We start from the raw sequence: 7,864 nt of genomic DNA on the forward strand, positions 1-7,864 counted from the left end.
CTCGGTATCGGCTCCTTGGTGGTCTCTCAGATTCAAAATCAGGGGCATTACATTTGGGGGCTCGTCCGGGATTCGAGAGACCCCCAGCACCCCACCCAGAGGGTCCCACATCTGGTAAGTGCACTCAACTTCTTCTACCTTTCATGCGCATATTTTCTGAGAGCTCTATACTGTATCTCTACCTATAGGAATTCCAAACTGTCTTTGGGTTGGCATTGGCTTAAGCGGACGTGCTGGCGAGCTGTCGACCAGGGGTCTTGGGAGACGTCCCTTGCCCCCCCAAGAGGACTAAGTCCTCATCTGTGAGGAGAGCCGGCTGCCATTATGGAGAGCCAGCCCTTCGTTTTACTTTCTGTTTTGTCTCTGCGGCCGTGCTGGAACATTTGTCTGTGTTATTGTGTCCTTGTTAATCCTCATAACTGTTTGTGTCTTGGTGTGGAATGAAATGGGGCAGACCCAAACCACCCCCGTCTCTTATGCTCTCCCACTTCTCGAACGTTAAGGAAAGGGGTCATAATTTGAACAAAGACATAAGAAAAGGGAAATTTCAGACTTACTGCCTGTCAGAATGGCCAACCTTTGATGTGGGATGGCCCTGAAAAGGAACTTTCCACCTACCTATTATTTTGCAGGTCAAGGCCGTAATCTTCAAGGACAAACCAGACGGCCACCCTGACCAGGTGCCCTACATCCTGGTCTGGCAGGACATGATTGAAAACCTCCCTTCTTGGCTAAAACCATTCTTACCCCCCAAAGCAGGACCTACCAAGATTCTAGTCCTGTGGAAAGCCGAGAAGGAGACTGAAACAAAGGCCAAAACGCCCCTTTATCCGGTCTTGCAGGATTCTTCTCCGAAGGACCTGATTCATCTGCTGCCCTACCAGGCTTCCCCTCCCCCTTCTGCCCCTCCATTGGAAGCACCAGGGGCTGCAGGAGTGGCACCACCCCTCCCTGATGAAGGAATTCCTGTGTGCGGGCCAGCAGCAGGGACACATGGACAGACCCACCGGGCAGCCCCACCCTCAAATATGGGGCCGGCCAACTCCACCGCCCTTCCCCTCCACGCCATGGGGCCAGACTCCGATGAGTCTGGAGAACAACCAATGTTATATTGGCCGTTCTCCACCAGTGATTTATATAATTGGAGAACTCAAAATGCAAAATTCTCCAATAACCCTAAAGATTTAATTGGGCTTTTAGATACTGTTCTCTTTACCCACCAGCCTACTTGGGATGACTGTCAGCAGCTCTTGCAGGTTCTCTTCACCACCGAAGAGAGAGAACGAATACAGGTGGAAGCTCAGAAGTCTGTCCTGGGAGAGGACAGAGAGCCGACTCAAAACCCAGACCTCATAAGCGCTGCCTTCCCCTTATCCCGCCCTACCTGGGACTACAACTGGGCTGAAGGTAAGGAGAGACTCCGGGTCTACCGCAGATGCTAATGGCAGGTCTCAAGGCTGCCGCGCACAAGCCTACTAATCTGGCCAAGGTATATGATGTAAGACAAGGTAAGGATGAGAGTCCAGCAGCCTTCTTAGAATCACAGAGGCTTTTAGGCAGTACACCCCTATGAACCCAGAAGCCCCAGAAACAAAAGCCGCAATTATCATGGCTTTTGTTAATCAGGCTGCTCCAGACATCAAAAGGAAATTACAAAGAGTGGAGAGGTTAGGAGAGAAGAGCCTGCAGGACTTAATAATAGTAGCAGAAAGAGTTTACAATAATAGAGAAAGCCCGGAGGAGCAACAGACTAAACTAAGAGATGGGTAGATCCGAAATTTGGCTAAGATCCCACTGGCTACAACCATGGATGACCCACAGGAAAAACGGAGGCACCTCAAGAAGCTGACTTCAGGGACAGGTAAGGAGGATGGCCCTGGTCCCTGATGGGAGCACCCTAAACTAAACAAAAACCAATGTGCTTATTGCAAGAAAGAAGGCCACTGGGTGAAAGACTGCCCTAACAAAATATCATAGGCCCCTGCCAAGATATTGGAGATGGAGGACCTGGACGACTAGGGGAGTTGGGGTTCGGTACCCCTCCCCAAGCCCAGGGTAACTCTCAGAGTGGAGGGGCAACCAGTTGAATTTCTAGTGGACAGTGGGGCACAACATTCGGTCTTATTACAACCCCAGGGGAAATTGGCGAGCAAGACCTCATGGGTTCAAGGGGCCACGGGGACCAAACAGTACTCATGGACTACCTGAAGAACTGTGGACCTCAGCATGGGCCGGGTATCCCACTCCTTCATGGTCATCCCTGAATGTCCCTACCCGTTGTTAGGTCGGGACTTGCTCACCAAGATGGGGGCACAAATTTGCTTCCACCCCAGAGGGGCAAAAATCCTAGACAAAGAAGGGCAACCGATTCAGGTGCTTGTCCTGAGTTTGGAAGATGAATATCGTCTCCACCAGATGCCCCCAGTCCCAATGACTGACATTGACTGTTGGCTACAGGAATTTCCTCAGGCATGGGCAGAAACTAGGGGAATTGAGCTGGCCCGACACCAACTGTCTATATACATAGAACTAAAACTGGGGGTAGACCCTGTCAGGGTCCACCAATACCCCATGCCTCTCGTGGAGTGAACGGGAATCACGCCCCACATACGGCGACTACTAGACTCAGGCATATTAAGGCTCTGCCAATCGTCATGGAACAGTCCCTTGCTGACAGTGCAAAAACCGCACTCTAACAATCACAGGCCAGTCCAGGACTTAAGGGAAGTCAACCGGCGAGTAATGGATGTGCACCCCACGGTCCCAAAGCCATACACCCTCCTGTCTACGTTTCCTCCAGACAAAAATTGGTATACAGTGTTAGATTTAAAAGGTGCCTTTTTCAGCCTGCCTTTAGCACCCAAGAGCCAAGACCTTTTTGCCTTTGAATGGACGGACCCTGAGAAAGGCATCAATGGCCAACTCACCTGGACTCGACTACCACAAGGATTCAAAAACTCACCAACCATCTTCGATGAGGCCTTACACGAAGTCTTGGGTGAGTTCTGTTCTGAGCACCCTCATTTGACCTTATTACAATATGTAGATAATATCCTGCTGGTGGCAGAGGACCAGGACACTTGCCTGCCAGGCACCAAGGACTTACTCCAGACCATAGCAGCTCTAGGATACCAGGCCTCAGCCAAAAAGGCCCAAATCTGCAGAGCAGAGGTGAGCTACCTGGGGTACAAATTAAAGGATGGACAAGATGGTTGACGGATGCGCAGAAGGAAACCACCCTAAGGATCCCACAGCCGCAAACCGTCTGTCAGGTACGTGAATTCCAGGGGTCGGCAGGGTTCTGTTGATTATGGATTCCGGGTTTTGCCGAGATGGCCAGACCCCTCTATGAGGCCACCAGGCACCAACAAAATTTTGAATGGACAGAGGCCATGAACAAGGCCTTTAATGACCTTAAACAGGCCTTGCTGTCTGCCTCAGCTCTCGGGTTGCCTGACCTAACCAAGCCCTTCTACCTGTATGTAGACGAGAAAGACAGGGTGGCAAAAGGGGTCCTTGTCCAGTACATAGGTCCCTGGAAAAGACCCATAGCTTATCTCTCTAAAAAGCTGGACATGGTGGCCGCTGGATGACCCCCATGCTTAAAAATTATTGCCGCGGTGGCCACTATGGTCAAGGATGCAGACAAGCTAGCCATGGGGCAAGAACTATATGTTACCACCCCACATGCTATTGAAGGGGTACTCAAAGAGCTCCAGGACCGCTGGATCAGGAATGCTTGTCTGACCCATTATCTGAGCCTACTGCTAAACCCCACCAGAATTTTATTCAAGCCACCTACAGCCCTGAATCCTGCAACGCTACTCCCTAACCCAGACTGGGACCCCCCTCTGCATAACTGTCAAAAGATTTTGGCACAGGTGCACGGAATCAGGGCTGATCTCTGGGACCGGCCACTGCCAGACGCCACCTGGTATACGGACAGTAGCGGTTTTGTCTGAGAAGGAATCAGATACGTGGGGACAGCCGTAACCACAGAGACGGAGATCATCTGGGCAGAGCCATTGGCAGCCAGAACACTGGCTCAACGGGCAGAACTGATCGCCCTGGACAAGGCACTAACCATGGGAAGAAGGTAAACGAATAAACATTTACACCGACAGCAGGTACGCCTTTGCCACCGCTCATATCCACGGAGCCCTTTACAGAGAGAGAGGGCTTCTGACAACAGAGGGAAAGACTATTAAAAACAAAATAGAGATTCTTGAACTCCTAAGGGCCCTCTGGCTGCCCAAGGCACGAGCTATCATCCATTGTCCAGGACACCAAAAAGCAAACACACCAGTAGCCAGGGGAAACCGGCTAGCTAACTCAAAAGCAAAGGAGGCGGCCCTTTCGGTGACCCAGGTTTTAACAGCCATGCTACCCGATCCGGGGGCACTGACCCTGCCGGACACCCGCAACTATACTGGCACTGACTTACAACAGATTAAACGCTTGCCTATGACCTAATGCTTGCATGGCTGGTGGAGGGCCACAGACTCCAGCATCACCCTGCCAGAGGAACTAGGACAACGAGTCTTATCCAAAATGCATCGGAGTACTCATATGGGAACAAGAAAGATGGAAGACCTCATACGACATGCTAAGATCATTATTAAAGACTCTTGAGCAAAGATCGAGCAGATTGTGGCAAGCTGCCATGCATGCCAGGTAACCAACACCACCACCCATGGGTCTAACCCAGGAACCCGACTCAGGGGAGACCGCCCAGGAGCATACTGGGAAGTAGATTTCACTGAGGTAAGGCCTGGAAAGTATGGGTACAAGTACCTGCTAGTTTTCGTAGATACCTTTTCAGGGTGGATGTAGGCATTCCCCACCAAGCAGGAAACAGTGCAAATCGTGACCAAAAAGCTGCTGGAGGACATTCTGCCAAGGTATGGATTTCCTGCTAGGATCAGATCTGACAATGGACTGGGGTTCATTTCTAAGGTAACACAGGGAGTAGCACAAATACTGGGGGCAGATTGGAAATTATATTGTGCTTACAGACCCCAGAGCTCAGGTCAGGTAGAGAGGATGAATAGGACATTAGAAGAGACCTTAACTAAATTAAATTAGCCTTGGAGACTGTCAGGGACTGGGTCACTCTCCTCCCCTTTGCCCTATATAGGGTGAGAAACTCACCATATAAGATGGGACTGACTCCCTACAAAATCATGTTTGGTATACCCCCACCTATCATTCCTGCCTTGAAACCCAAAGTGCTTGCTCAGTTCAATGACCAACAACTTCTTTTCTCCCTCCAAATGTTACAAAGAGCCCATGAGCAGGTGTGGCCTAAGCTGAGGGCCCTCTATGAGACCTGACCCCCATTGATATCCACCAGGCGATTGGGTGTACGTGCAGAGGCACCAACAGCAGACATTCTAACCTCAATGGAAAGGACCCTACCTTGTGATCCTGACCACGCCCACCGCTCTCAAGGTCAACGGAATAATTCCCTGGGTCCACTACACCCACGTCCGGCCAGCTGATCCACATGCCGTCCTCAAGGACTTTGTTCCAGAATGGAAGAGTCAGCCCAACAAGGACAATCTCTTAAAGCTAAGGCTGTGTCGCTCCCACTTACCCCGCTAATATTACTTGTGCTGTATCCCCAACCGCAACCCCCATTAACCATTTAATCTAACCTGGAAAATCATCACCCCAAGCCCTAACCCATGATTGGGTCCTACATAGGATCCTCTGGAAAAGGGGGGAACGTGGGACCCAAGGAATTTAACAAAAATTCCCTGCCCCTGGACAAGCAGAGCAAGAATAACTCCATTTTGTGCTACACCCAACATCTCATGTATAACCCCCATATGACCTACTTACTGCTTAAGACACTCCCCCACCCTAGTCAAGCCGTTGAGCACACCCTTACTGGAAACCAGCTCATATAGGAATGCAGAACCCCTAACCGCCAAAGAATGTAAACCCTGCCTTTTGCCTGCCAAACTTGCGTGCCAATTCTGACCAGAGTGATAGGCTAGTTCAAACAGTTACTATAGGGTAAATTGTAATTCAATTGGCCACCTGCGTGTGGACTGACATGACTATCAAACTTCCTGTGTGTTACAATCTCATTGGCCACTGGCCCCTATAAAACTGCTATGCCTCTTAACCTAGGGGTCCAAGTCCCTGCTCCACTGTGTCGGGCATACTTGGGCCCAAGCTCGAGCTTGCAAATAAACCCTCGTGCGTTTGCGTCTGTATCAGCTCCTTGGTGGTCTCTCAGATTTGAAATCGGGGGCATTACAGTATGCAGTGGAAATAAATAAATAAAATATCTTAGTTGTTTACAAGAAAAGCTTATCTATATCTTCATGTTATACAAGTCAAATACTTTTCTGCTCACATCTTCTTCATTTTAGTAATTTTAGTAACCAAGCTATAGAAACAACCTCTGAAATACACCATTGCCACTACTGCGATAGAAGATAGTAATGTTGGGTCCATGCAAAGGCTATCAAATTTCATGCTTGAATATTGCCTATTGCACGTAGACTTAAGATTCTTTGAGCAAAGCAAGTCACATGGTCAAGACTGATGTCACTCTGTGTGTATGAATTCACCTATTACAAAGAAAGGTAGCAAATATTTGGGAAAAAGAGTATAATATTATAGTAACACTAATAGACCATAGTCCTACAAGAAAAGCCTGTTGGTCATATTTTCTCTACCAAAATTTTTTCTTCCTTTGGTCTATAGATTTCTTATGGAGATGTTGTACAACATACCTTATTTTTGTGGTTTTGACAATACATTCTATTGATTCTGCCATTTTTAGTTACATTTTAAGGCTATATTTCTAGCCTTATTCGAGTTAATAATTGTTATATTCTCTAAGTAGAATTGTTCATTTCGTCAGCACAGAGACCTGTAATCTCTAGGGAAGATTTTGGCCATAGATTGTTTTGATATTTATTTGAAACTATATATTACTATCCAAGGTGGCTTTTTTTAAAAATTTTATTTTGATATTTACTTGATGTCTTAGTTCAGGCTACTATAACAAAAATAGCATAGACTGAGTAGCTTCACCAGCAACACTATATATCACAGTTCTGAAGGTTAAAAAGTCCAAATCAAGGCACCTGCAGATTCCATGTCCAGTGAAGACCACTTCCTGGATTGAAGATGGTCTTCTCACTATATCCTCAGATGGCTGAGAAAAATCATCTTTCTGCTGTCTCTTTCTATAAGGAAACTATTAACCTCATGGCCTAATTATCTCCCAAAGGTCCCACTTCTAAAAACCATCATATCGGGGATTAGACTTCAACATGAATTTTGGGGGGAAGGCATTCCATCCATAGCCCTTGGTATTTACTTTTACATCTTTTTTTAAATTTTATTTAATTAATTTCACTGAATGACATTTAAAAACTAACGCCTTTTGTAAATAATATACAGCAGTATTATCTTAATCTGATACCTTTGGGGAGGCAATTATCCATGGTGTGTCTATTCAATTCAGATTCTCTTCAAGGGTATTTGCACAGCAGCACAGTAGATAGTCTACAAAATTATAGTGTCTCCCTCTAAGTCAGAGGGTAGACTTATTTACATTCTAGAAGAGTAAAGTCTCCCTCTTCACATAGGCAGTTTGCTTATATACAGGGCAATAGATATAATATCTACTTGGGAGAAAGAGGTGGGCAGATGTGACAACAGCCCTTTATAAGATTAGGATTTTCCAATGCCTGGGGTTCATCAGCTGTGATAGAGATCCACTTGGGCCCACTCTGAAATAATCCCCAGTCTTCCCATAGGAGATAAGAATAATTTATACCAATATGGATTTGTAGTGCCAGTGTACAAGACTCACAGCCACACTGTTGCTTAGAAATTA

General features: G+C 47.3%; 1 pseudogene; it reads left to right on the forward strand.

The window, feature by feature from the left end:
• The first annotated feature begins 1,441 nt into the window (after positions 1-1,441).
• On the forward strand, positions 1,442-5,457 carry LOC122479505 (annotated as a pseudogene).
• The last annotated feature ends 2,407 nt before the right edge of the window (positions 5,458-7,864 follow it).

Source organism: Prionailurus bengalensis, chromosome C1 (assembly GCF_016509475.1).
Source record: "Prionailurus bengalensis isolate Pbe53 chromosome C1, Fcat_Pben_1.1_paternal_pri, whole genome shotgun sequence".
Lineage (NCBI taxonomy): Eukaryota > Metazoa > Chordata > Mammalia > Carnivora > Felidae > Prionailurus > Prionailurus bengalensis.